The 12,133-nt window shown below is 35.3% G+C and overlaps 1 pseudogene; it reads left to right on the forward strand.

Annotated features, from left to right (window-relative positions):
• Positions 1–10,428: 10,428 nt before the first annotated feature.
• On the forward strand, positions 10,429–11,318 carry LOC114378925 (annotated as a pseudogene).
• The last annotated feature ends 815 nt before the right edge of the window (positions 11,319–12,133 follow it).

A 12,133-nucleotide genomic window follows, 5' to 3' on the forward strand; every position in this document is an offset into this window, starting at 1 on the left:
TGGTCAATGTTTTGGGAAAAGATTAAAACATCATCTATGTAGACAATGACAAATTTTGAATAAGGATTAAAAATATCATTCATAATTTTTTGAAATTCTGAAGGGGCATTCTTCAGTTCGAATGGCATCACATTCCATTCATATTGCCCGAAAGGTACAGTAAACGCTGTTTTGTACCTGTCTGATTCTTGGATTTGGATTTGCCAAAATCCAGATTTCATATCAAATTTTGAAAATATCTTTGCAGAATTTAATCTGTTAAGCAAATCCTTTTTGTTTGGAATAGGATATCTAATCCATTGTAATGCTTGATTTAGTGGTTTGTAATTTATGACTAAGCGGGGTGTTCCACGCTCAATCTCAGATTGTTTGTTGACATAAAAAGCCGCACAAGACCATGGGCTTTTGCTTTTCCGGATTAGGCCTTTATCAAGCAAATCCTTGATTTCTTTTTGACAGTATTGAAGAAGTTCTTCATTCATTTGGATTGGTCTGGCTTTGGTGGGGATTTGTTTTTCCCTAAAGTCTTTCTCATAAGGGAGATCAACAATATGTTTCTTTCTATCCCAAAATGCATGTGGCAATTCAGAACAGACGGTCGATTCAATATGATTTAATAAAGATTAAATTTTTTCTTTTACTTGGGGTTTTCCCAGTTGTATCTGAATATTATTAAATGATACTTCTTCTTTTAAGAAGTTAATTTGATTAATCTTATTTTCTATAAGATTTATATTTCTGGAAATTGGTTTAGTAGAAAAATTAAATATGATTTTTCTTCCTAAATAATTTGTGGTTATTCCTTCATTAGATATTTGGATGGGAAACAGGGCTCTAATGAAGGGCGTTCCTAAGATTACTTCATTCTTAAGGTTTTTTACCAGAAGAAAGTTTGTGTTAATCTTAAGACCTTGGTTTTCAATGATTGCATTTGATAGCTTAAAATTAATTTTTAACTTTGAGCCGTTTGCCGTACTTAATTTTTCTGAGGTTTTCTCAAAGAATTTTGTAGGAATTAATCCTTCTAAAATGCAGTTTGAATCAACCCCTGTGTCAAATAGGGCCATTGTTTCTAAAACGAAGTCATTAATAATTATTTTTATGTTTATGTAAAAATTTTGGATTTTAATCTTGTTGATTAATCCCATAAACATATCATCTTCTAAATTTTCTGGTTGGTTTTCCTCACTGTTGCTGGCACTTTCAGGATCACTATCTTCCTCAAGCTGAGAAAGAATGATCTGATGAATTTCTTGTTGTTGGCGAAGTTCTTTTACTTCTCTTTTTGGATTGTTTATCTCTGTTTGGAGATCTTGGATTGTCGTTGGCTTGGTTGAAGAATTTTCTAATCTCTTGAGTATGTTACTTACATCGAATTTGTTGTTTGTGATAAAATCCTTTTGCCTAGGTTTTACCTCTAATGTTTTCTTAAGTTTTTCCAGGACATATGTTAACAAATTTTATGGATCTGGAACTAAAGTCTTGTATAGTACACGTAATATTTTACTTTGATTTGTACTATACAAGACTTTAGTTCCAGATCCATAAAATTTTATAACATATGTCCTTACGGACAACATTCCTTGTACAGTAAGTGTTTGAACAGTACTTGCTGGAAGTACAGCAGTCTAATATTTTAGTTGAATAGTACTGTAGCAGTAAGACCCGTGTTGGATAAAGGGCGGTAAGGCTAAGGTGTACTGTTTAACCAAAATATCAAGACATAATACACTGGTGGCTATAGGATTGCCGTTCAAACTGTTTTTTTTTTTAAAAAAAAGAGTTTTTCTTAAAAATAATTCAGATCCAGAAAAATTTTGTGACATATTTACTTACGGAGATATTTCTATGGAACCAAATGAGGGCGAAGATATTAGAGAATATTATAATCATGTCTAGACTATTACGATCTTTTTCCCGTATCTCTTTTCGCTCAAACTCCTCCTCATCATCTTCTTCAAGAAACTCCAATTTATTAAATGATCAAGATAACCAGACCCAAGAGGTCGCCCCAAAACACAATCTCTTCGATGAGGAAGTCCGATTCGAAGATATCAATCAAAACATGGATGACTGGAACATTCCAGAAATCCCTCAAGATCAACTATACGTTCCTGAAACAATAAAAGACAAACACAACTTTGATTACATAATCAAAACAGTAGAAAACAATATTCCTCTAGGACAAGATATAGGGGAAGAATTTCATTTACTTTCAAAAAATTCAATTTATGAACATAGCCGTAAGTATAAATATCTACACATCGGTTGTGTACAAGTAGCCATCAAGCCCTTAATTGATATGGGCATAGATGCAGCAGTTTTAATGTGTCTAAGAGACATTAGGCATAATCAATTTGAAGACTCCCTAATTGGAACAGTCGAAACCAGCCTAGGACAAGGTCCAATATATTTTAACTGTTATCCAAACAAAACAGTGAGTCTGATGGACAGAAACATTCTTGACTCTCTGTTCTTAAACATCCACTTTCATGGCCTTGACATGAAAGAAGGATCAATCCCAGCAGCCTTAATTTATAGGATCCAGTACAAGGTCATGAATACTTGTGCATCTAGAGTCCTGTTAAAACCTCAAAAAGGAGAAACAACCTTGTTTATCACCGATATGACAAAGGCTAACGTTTCTCTCCCGAGAAAAATAAAATGGGATGAAGTAACTCTTCCCGAAAGATGGGTTATGGATAAGGCAACACCGTCTATTCCCCGACCCGCTCCAACCATAGAACATATCAAGCAAGATAACTCCGGAAAGGTAGAGATAACCTTCAATAGGAGAAATTCTTTTTCATCAAGGATAGAAGCCTCTAGGTCTGAATATGAGTCAGCCAGAAGGTCTTTTTCGGCTAGAACCCGTTCAATTCTAGTAGGACTAACTAGATCTGAGTTACACAACCAGTTCCCTACTGTAAACCTCCAAGGAATAGACACTACTTCTAGCATACCTAGAACAACATACAACCAAGAACAAGAGGACGACCAAAAGTCGATCCAATCCCCAACATACTCTTCTATGGAACCTTATGATGTTATCTGACAACTTTAGCATTGATAAGGAAACCCTTAGGAAAGATTTCTATTCTCCGAAGAATGAACCTCAAAGGAGATGGTTTTTCCAACATTACAAGGGTACAAACAGAAAACAAATCCAAGACAAGTTCTACGAATTTGTCGAACAAGTCAAAACTAATGTCCTTTTCTTTGATTGGTTTCATGCTTATGCCATCAGAAAGGATATAGATTACCCTTGGAAACAAGACGTCATAGGTGATCCAACAACAAATGTCATAACAAATTGGCAAGTTAAGGATGGTGAGTTAATCCAATCGGAATTACCTCCCGCAACACAATATCAACTACCAAATATCAAAGACAGTAACAATAAACCTGTCATGGCAATCCCATTCAAGACAAAAGATGTCAACGAAGAAGTAACCTCTAAAGACATCAAGAGCCTAGTGGAACAGGCGAATTATACCAATAAATATTTACAAGCTTTAGGAGAAACCATAAAAACTAAGGTAGTTCCTAAACAAAAATCAATTGAGGAAGCTTCGCCAAGTATCCCCATTGAAAAACCTTTATTCAAACCTTTCAAAGTTAGTGAGAAGGCTAAACGAAAAATTAGGGAACTTAGAAAACCTAAATCCTTAATTGAAGGCATAGGTGATAACCATAGTGAATTACTTAACAAGATTGGTAGTTTACTTAAGGTCATTCCAGATACTCCCCAAGCCTCGGAAAATACTTCCAAAATGGTAACAAGAAGTACCTCCAAATTAATTAATGTTATTAATGAAGATAGTGACCTAAACTCAGACAACACAACTGAGATAGGATCAGTGTCAGAAAAGAATATAAGTCCAATTAATTCCAAACACTGGAAAACACCCTCCAAATTATATTATCAACGTCCGACTGCCCCTGACCTACTATTAGAGGAAAGAGGTGAAAACAATTTTAAGAGTTTTAGTGCAAACAACATCTATGAATGGAACATAGATGCACAAACGGAGTATAACATCATGAATACACTCCAACATATGACCATGGTAGCCACGGCTTACCAAACCTCCCATGAATGTTCAGAAGAAACCATTATAGATATCTTAGTGGCAGGATTTTCTGGACAACTGAAAGGATGGTGGGATAATTATCTCACTAACGAAGAAAAGTAAAAAATTTACAGCGCAGTTAAGACGGATCTCAATGGAAAAGTCATTACTAATGACGATGATAAAGAGATTCCTGACGCTGTTAACACATTAATTTTTACAATAGCCCAACATTTCATTGGAGACCCATCCTTGTGGAAAGATAGGTCTGCAGAATTATTATCAAATCTTAAGTGTAGAACCTTAGCAGATTTTAGGTGGTACAGAGATACTTTCCTAACTAGGGTTTACACAAGAGAAGATAGTCAACAACCTTTTTGGAAAGAAAAATTTCTAGCCGGTCTTCCCAGATCATTAGGAGACAAGGTTAGAGATAAAATCCGTAGTCAATCTGCCAATGGAGATATTCCATATGAAAGTTTAAGCTATGGCCAATTAATTTCTTACGTTCAAAAAGTAGCCTTAAAAATTTGTCAGGATGACAAAATTCAGAGGCAATTAGCCAAAGAAAAGGCTCAAACAAAGAAAGATTTAGGTTCTTTCTGCGAACAATTTGGTCTACCGACCTGTCCAAAGCAAAAGAAAAAACAATCTTCAAGAAAAGAAATCCATGAGAATAAACCGGTCAATACAAAGAGATTTCCAAGGAGGAGATACTCACACAAACCATCAACCAGTAGAGAAATAGAGAATCCTAGACAAAAAACAAAATAAAAAATAACGTGCTACAATTGTGGAAAACAAGGCCACATCAGCAAATATTGTAGACTAAAAAAGAAGTTAAGAAACCTCAACCTAGAACTAGCAATTGAAGAACAAATAAACAATTTGCTTATAGAAACCTCAGAAGAAGAAACAGAAACTTCATCCTCCGAGCCTTCCGATGAAAACCTAAATCTAATCCAACAGGATGACCAACTATCCTCAACAGATGATGATGATGGGCAAATCAATACTCTAATGAGAGAACAAGATCTCTTGTTTGAAGCAATCAATTCCATACATGACCCCCAGGAAAAGAAGGTTTTCCTGGAAAAACTTAAGAAAACATTAGAGGTAAAACCTAGGCAAAAGGATTTTATCACAAACAACAAATTCGATGTAAGTAACATACTCAAGAGATTAGAAAATTCTTCAACCAAGCCAACGACAATCCAAGATCTCCAAACAGAGATAAACAATCCAAAAAGAGAAGTAAAAGAACTTCGCCAACAACAAGAAATTCATCAGATCATTCTTTCTCAGCTTGAGGAAGATAGTGATCCTGAAAGTGCCAGCAACAGTGAGGAAAACCAACCAGAAAATTTAGAAGATGATATGTTTATGGGATTAATCAACAAGATTAAAATCCAAAAATTTTACATAAACATAAAAATAATTATTAATGACTTTGTTTTAGAAACAATGGCCCTATCTGACATAGGGGTTGATTCAAACTGCATTTTAGAAGGATTAATTCCTACAAAATTCTTTGAGAAAACCTCAGAAAAATTAAGTACGGCAAACGACTCAAAGTTAAAAATTAATTTTAAGCTATCAAATGCAATCATTGAAAACCAAGGTCTTAAGATTAACACAAACTTTCTTCTGGTAAAAAACCTTAAGAATGAAGTAATCTTAGGAACGCCCTTCATTAGAGCCCTGTTTCCCATCCAAATATCTAATGAAGGAATAACCACAAATTATTTAGGAAGAAAAATCATATTTAATTTTTCTACTAAACCAATTTCCAGAAATATAAATCTTATAGAAAATAAGATTAATCAAATTAACTTCTTAAAAGAAGAAGTATCATTTAATAATATTCAGATACAACTGGGAAAACCCCAAGTAAAAGAAAAAATTTAATCTTTATTAAATCATATTGAATCGACCGTCTGTTCTGAATTGCCACATGCATTTTGGGATAGAAAGAAACATATTGTTGATCTCCCTTATGAGAAAGACTTTAGGGAAAAACAAATCCCCACCAAAGCCAGACCAATCCAAATGAATGAAGAACTTCTTCAATACTGTCAAAAAGAAATCAAGGATTTGCTTGATAAAGGCCTAATCCGGAAAAGCAAAAGCCCATGGTCTTGTGCGACTTTTTATGTCAACAAACAATCTGAGATTGAGCGTGGAACACCCCGCTTAGTCATAAATTACAAACCACTAAATCAAGCATTACAATGGATTAGATATCCTATTCCAAACAAAAAGGATTTGCTTAACAGATTAAATTCTGCAAAGATATTTTCAAAATTTGATATGAAATCTGGATTTTGGCAAATCCAAATCCAAGAATCAGACAGGTACAAAATAGCGTTTACTGTACCTTTCGGGCAATATGAATGGAATGTGATGCCATTCGAACTGAAGAATGCCCCTTCAGAATTTCAAAAAATTATGAATGATATTTTTAATCCTTATTCAAAATTTGTCATTGTCTACATAGATGATGTTTTAATCTTTTCCCAAAACATTGACCAACATTTCAAACATCTCCAAACCTTCATCCATATCATTAAACAAAATGGTTTGGCAGTCTCCAAATCAAAAATCAATCTTTTCCAAACTCGAATTCGATTCCTTGGTCACAATATTTATCAAGGTACAATCATTCCAATCGAAAGGTCAATAGAGTTTGCTAGCAAATTTCCCAACCAAATCTTGGACAAAACCCAGTTACAAAGATTTCTAGGTTGTCTAAATTACGTAGGAGAATTTGTCCCCTACTTAAATAATATTGTCAAACCATTGCATGATAGGCTAAAGAAAAATCCGCCTCCTTGGTCTGACCTCCATACCCAAACAGTTAAAGAAATCAAAGTCAAAGTCCAATCCATAAAATGTCTGTATCTTCCCATTCCACAGGCATTCAAAGTTGTCGAAACTGATGCATCAGACATCGGTGACGGTGGTATCCTCAAACAACAAATACATGGTCAAGAACATGTCATCGCATATACTTCAAAACATTGGAATCCTGCACAATTAAAGTATTCAACTGTTAAAAAAGAAGTTTTAGCAATTGTTTTATGCATTTCCAAATTTCAATCTGATTTATTAAATCAAAAATTTTTAGTAAGGGTTGACTGCAAATCAGCCAAAGACATTTTACAGAAAGATGTAAAAAACCTCCTTGCCTCAAAACAGATTTTTGCAAGATGGCAAGCAATTTTAAGTGTCTTTGATTTTAATATAGAATATATCAAGGGCTCTTCCAACTCTCTACCTGACTACCTCACCCGTGAATTTTTACAGAAAATTCCCGATGCCTCCTAAGGTGTCTAGTTCCTCCGGCAGAGGAGGAAGATCCAGTACAAAAGGAAAAGAGGTTCTACTGGCTCTACCAGAGCCAATAACCAAAAAGGCAACTACAACATCTTCTGGGTCACCTACCCAGACTGGGTCATCAACCCAGAAAGGAAAGATTGAAGGGTCATTGACCCAGATAACTACCGCCAAACCTGAGTGATCAACTCAGGAATCCCCAAAACCAACAACAACCAAACAGACTGTGGCTGACTATGCCTGGTCAATACAAACTCTCTTGGCCTTAGAAGATATAGGCCTCACCAAAATACCAAAATTGGCCAAAAAGACCTGGGCAGAAATGGCCTCGGAATCAGACGATGATTTTGAAACAGATATGCAAAAACAAATCCAAAAGGCCAAACAGACAAAAACTGTCTACAACCAAAGACCAAGCCAATCGTTGACTCAACAAGAATCAACATCACAACCCAGCAACAGTTATATTTCAAAAAACAAGTTTTTCAATGTTTTACAAATGGAACCAGAATACTGGGACAAGAATCCCTTCAAGGCAACCGCCAAAGTATTCCCCCCAGGATTCCATTACAGGCCAATAGCCACAAACAAAACCCGCAAATTCTATGAATTCATTCTAATAGATACGAACTCAGTATCTATTAAACACTTCAAAGACCCCAAAGATCCAAATCTAAATACTCATTCCACAATCCAAATCCTAAAGGTTATGCAGCCACGACATTATGGCTCAAACCTAAACCAACCCAAAAAATTTTCTACTCCATTTGACCCCGCAGGATATAATTATTGGGATTACATCGACGCCTGGACCAATGTGTTCTGGCATCAAAATAGTAAATTCAAGCATTCATGGCTAATTTACTTCAAAAATAATACTGTGTATAATTTTCCAAATTGGTTCCTCCAATGGTGGAACTACTTCAGACCAATTCCACAGATATTCCCAGAAGAAGTCCAACAGGGATTCCAACAATTCAACAAGCTCTATAATAGCAAGGAATCACGTATTCTAGCAGATTTAAAATACTTTTCCAGTTTTGCCTTGTCATGGATTTTTTCATGGCAATACAGATACGGAAAAACTGAAAACAGCAAGCAATATCCACCGTTACAGAGACACGCCTTTGTAAAATGGTGGTCACAATTCGATACTTCAAAGGCAGCTCCAGATCAAGTCAAGAACTGGTTCCAGAGCAATCCTGAGTTCCTTAAACCTGCTGACCCAGAGACATCTCTGTTCCTGAATCAGAAGTCGCAACTGGCAGCATTCTTAGCAAGCTCAAAATCTAAAGAGAGTCTTGCTCAGAATCTCAAAGAAGTTCTCCAACTACTTCAACAGGAAGTGGAAGAAGAACCTTCCAAGAAGGAAGCTGAATCATCAGAGACTAATGATGACCAAGAAGATGATCCATTCTACCAGAATGAAGATGATTGTTTCGGTATATCATTAGATGACGATTAATTAGTTGTAGTAATCATGAATTAGTGTAACTAATTTGTCAATTTCTTTTAAGTAATGTAATTTTTAAAAGTTTTGTAACAGTTCCGGTAAACATTACCGACACTGTAGAAACAGTAAAAATTGAGTCTATTTAAAGGAGTCCTCGTTCCCTTTGTGAGGCACCCTTCAGATAGTCTCAGAATCAGGTTTTTAGAGAGAGAAGCTCTGCCTAGGGAAAAACTCTTTGTAAGCTTTTCTTTCGGTTTCAATAAATCTCAAGTTCTGTTTTTTATATCTCCCTTCTCCCCTCACCGATCCCGTGCGGCTCTGCCGCCGCTTTGGTTTCTTTGTTTTCAAAAACCTGGGTTTGTAAGTCGTTTCGGTGTGCCCTTGATATCTGCTTTACAGTTTATATTTCGCTTTCATTTATCATACTGCATTCTTACTTCCTATTTGTCCGTTTGATCTTATTCCGCTGATCTCTGGTATATATATGAAGAATGCTAACATACACCCACACAAAAATTAGAAGGTATATATTAACAACTAACACCTTATGTAGACTAAACTATCATTCATCCTTTCTTTTACATCAACAAAAATTAAAAGACTACTAAGTAATTTTATTTTAATTTAATTTTAAAAATACAAATTACACATTTCTATTTCCAACATTTCTATCTCTTAACCGTATAATTTCTCTTTTCAGATCTTTTTTACTTTTCACCTTCTCATAATCTTAGTTTGAATAAATTAAGTTACATTTCTTTCTCTTTATTCATCCTCTTCTGTTTTTTTTGTTAGTGACAATGTCCAGAGGAACACAACAACAATACTTTCTCAATTAATGTGTGTTATATGGTGGTAACACTACTAAAAAAGTAATTTTTTTACAACGCACTTTTTAAGACGTTCCTGAAAAACCATCTTAATATATAAAACGATGGCATTTTTGTAAATAATAAAATACATATGACGACGGTCTTATCAAAACCATCTTAAAAATGATTGTTCAAAGATGATTTTCTTGAAATCGTCTTTGAAATTAGTGTCATTCTCGTGCATGAGCCTTATCCTCATTGTCACGCTCAGTCTTCAAGTATTCAAAGACTGTTCACATTCACTACTTCTCCTTCCACAAGACCTTCTCCTTCACTCTGTTACCGTCTTCCTTCTCCTTCACCGCCACCTCACTTTCTTTCTTCCTCCTTGTCGTTTAGGTTACACTCCATCAGAGCCTCCTCCTAAAATAACCCCGTATTTCACCCCCCCCCCCAAAACTACTCCAAACCCTAACCTCATTCATCACCGTCGCTGCCTTCTTCTTTATGCGCTTCCACAACCCCCTCTCGTTCTTCGCCTCACACTGGAACGTGTGGCTGGCGGAGGAGAAACGCCTCCGGCACCAAATCAACGCCAGGACGGAGGAGATCGTGCACTTGCGTGGCCGCATGGTGGAGCTCGATGAAGGAGGAAAAGCATTTTTGGGAACAATAATGGCTTTGATTTAGAGTCTGCAACACCCATACGAAATGACAATGACCATAACAGAAAAACAACATTACCGAGAGAGCGATGATGCTGAAAGAAACGACGTCGATTGACTACGTAATGGAGGCTGCATCTAGGCCCCACTTCTCCACCCTGAGACTCGACGGTCGAGTCATATCCTCCGCCACCGTCGCGTCCTCCACTCTCGATTCAAGCCTAACCCTCAATTCCCTTCCCAATCAACCCATTATCATAAGTCACTACTCTTATTTTTTTTCTTCGTCTTCATGCTTTTCTTTCCTTCAATGTTCTAATTCCAAAATTAAAAAAAAAATGTGATTCACACGTGTATGTAGGAGTTTCTGGAGGTACTGCCTTGGACAAAACCACCGTCTGCGATATGATCATTCAACAACTCCACGATCATTGCGTTGTCCTTGTAAATCAGGTATCTTTTTCTTTTCTTCTTTCAATTTAAATTTATTTATTTATTTATAGTACTTTTTGTTTGAATTTATATTTTATAATTATAGGACTTGTTTTATCGCGGGTTGAATCCTGAAGAGTTGGAATGTGCTCACGAGTACAATTTCGACCACCCTGGTAATTTTCAATGGAACTCACTCTGTGTGTGTGTGTGTGTGGTTGAGTTAAGGATGATTACAGTTTCGTTTCTTTGTAGATGCTTTTGACTCGAAGCAATTGTTAGAGTGCACGAGGAAGCTCATTAGTGGTCAAGGCGTGCATGTTCCTATATATGACTTCAAGAATCACCAAGGCTCTTCTGATAATTTTCGCTAGGTTTTCAATTGAACGACGTCGTTTTGTTGTTATTGGTTTATTACTACTTACTAGGATGTTAATGTGGTGCTTTTGGCCTAGGTGAATGCCTCTGATTTGATTATATTGGAGGGGATTATTGTGTTCCATGATCAGCACATGCAGGATCTGATGAACACGAAGATCTTTGTTGACGCAGGTTTGATATCTCAATTAACCCTTCAAATCACCTAAAATTTTATCTTTTAATTAATTAATTAATTAATTAATTAATTAATAATAATAATAATAATAATAATAATAATAATAATTTATGATTACTAGTTTACCTTATTTTCACAAGAAAAATGTTTCATAAATATCTTATATGCTATTCTATATCTAGAAAGAATATATATATATATATATATATATATAAAAGTATAGTAGGTTTTATGATTTGATAAGAAGAGAAATAGAAAAAAATAAGTGTTGATAAGATGATTAAGATAATGAGTATTACTCCTTTTACAATCCTTTTCCTTTTGGCCACCATAACTACTATTTTTGTATGTGACAAACTTCTTGGTAAAAAGAAGTATGTGGAGAGTCACTGCTAATAGCTAATTCAATTTAAAGATCAGCTTCATCTGAGCTCATAGAGAAGATATCAATAGGAGTATTAATGCAATCATAAACTCCTTTACGTCTTGATCTACCATTTTGTGATTCTTTTGAATGATCGAGATATAGAATGATCAATGTAAGATATTGTAATTTTTGGATTATACGCCCTTTACTTGCTAAGCGTCTCACAGTACAAGGTATTGTAATTTTTGGATTATACCTTTTATCAATATATGCTCTCGATCATATTCAGTTTCTACTTGTAAACATTTGTATGTACAAGTATACTATTAACCGTGGTGCCATCTCTTGTATGTTAGATTATGAAGAAATTAAAATTAAATAAAAATTCAATCACTTGCCTGAATAACTAAAAAATGCAAAGTTAGATTGGGTGGTGAAA

Source organism: Glycine soja, chromosome 12 (genome assembly GCF_004193775.1).
Source record: "Glycine soja cultivar W05 chromosome 12, ASM419377v2, whole genome shotgun sequence".
In the NCBI taxonomy this organism is placed as follows: Eukaryota; Viridiplantae; Streptophyta; class Magnoliopsida; order Fabales; family Fabaceae; genus Glycine; species Glycine soja.